The sequence below is a fragment of the Apteryx rowi genome, unplaced genomic scaffold, assembly GCF_003343035.1.
Source record: "Apteryx rowi isolate R43461 unplaced genomic scaffold, aptRow1 scaffold_653, whole genome shotgun sequence".
Lineage (NCBI taxonomy): Eukaryota > Metazoa > Chordata > Aves > Apterygiformes > Apterygidae > Apteryx > Apteryx rowi.
The window spans coordinates 487,371-488,869 of record NW_020450931.1 but is presented as its reverse complement, the minus strand read 5'-3'; positions in this window follow the sequence as shown (position 1 = coordinate 488,869).

Below are 1,499 nucleotides of genomic sequence, written 5' to 3'. Positions count from 1 at the left end.
GCGGGGGCCGGGGGCGATGGGGCGCAGGAGGACCAGCTCCCGCGTGTGCCCAATGCTCTGCGAGGAGGAGGAGGGGGTGGAAGCGGCCAAAAAGCGGGGGCCACCGGGCAGGACAAGCGCGGGGCCCCAGCTGCAGCAGGAGCAGCTGGTCCCCGGCGAACTGTGCCGTGGCCCAGCCGGGACGGATCCTGCAGCAGGTGACCCGGGACCCGTTCAAGGCATAGCAGGTCAAGGGAAAGCCGGGGGCAGCACTGCGGGGGAGCCTGGGCGATTTCGGGGGCACGGCGTGAAGCCCACCAGCGTCCCCACGCCGATGGGGACAACCAGCCCAGAAAGGCTGCTGGGGGACGTGTCCCCCCCGCCGGCGTCGGACCTGGCCCCCCACCGCGGCCCTCCCCGCCGCGGCGCTCCTCGGGGACGGGCCGTGTTAACGCTGTATTACTGTCGCAGCGCAGCGAGGCTCTTAATTACAGTACAACTTTTATTAATACTGGAATCTTCACAGTGCATTCGTTACTTGTAGCAGTGACTATTTAAATCAAGGGCCGGGTGGGAAACAGGATAATTACCACGGAAAAAAGAAAAAAAAAAAAAAAACAAAAGGAGGGAATAAAAGAAAGAAAAAGAAACCCGGATGAGGGAAGGGGAGGGAAGCGGAGGCAGAGACAGGAGCACTGAGGGGGGGGGAAAAATAAATTAAAAAAAGGAACAAGTTAACAACAGCACCAGAAAAGTTACTTCAGTCGAAAGACTTTTTTTTTTTTTCTTTTCCAAGGAATTTTTTGTTCTCTGTACAAATTGAGAAATAAACCCCCAAAAACCCAAACATTTGTCACTTGTCATCGGCATTTCTGGTCACGATAAGGGGCGGGGGGGGGGGGCGAGGTTATAACTAAATCGTTATTACTAAGACAGAGTAAGGAGGGGGCTGCGATGCGACACACACCGGGGCGGGGGGCGAGCTATGTACAACGGGGGGGGGCTGCCGGGCGGGGGCGAGGAGGGCCGGGCAGGCGGAGAGCGGGGCAGGGAGAGGTTGTGCTTTCTTCAAGGCTCCTGGCGTAGCCGTGCGGAAGGGGCGTCTGCGGCGGCGGGAGGCTCCGGTGCCCCGGCCGGGGTGGCCCCGGGGGCAGAGCCGGGTCCCGGGCGGCCCCGGGGGCAGAGCCGGGTCCCGGGTCCCGGGTGGCCCCGGGGGCAGAGCCGGGTCCCGGGTGGCCCCGGGGGCAGAGCTGGGTCCCGGCGCCGAGGCAGAGCCGGGTCCCGGCCGGGGCGGCCCCGGGGGCAGAGCGGGGTCCCGGGTCCCGGGTGGCCCCGGGGGCAGAGCCGGGTCCCGGGCGGCCCCGGGGGCAGAGCTGGGTCCCGGGTCCCGGGTGGCCCCGAGACAGAGCCGGGTCCCGGCGCCGAGACAGAGCCGGGTCCCGGCGCCGAGACAGAGCCGGGTCCCGGCCGGGGCAGCCCAGAGGCAGACCCGGGTCCCGGGCGGCCCCGACGGCAGAGCG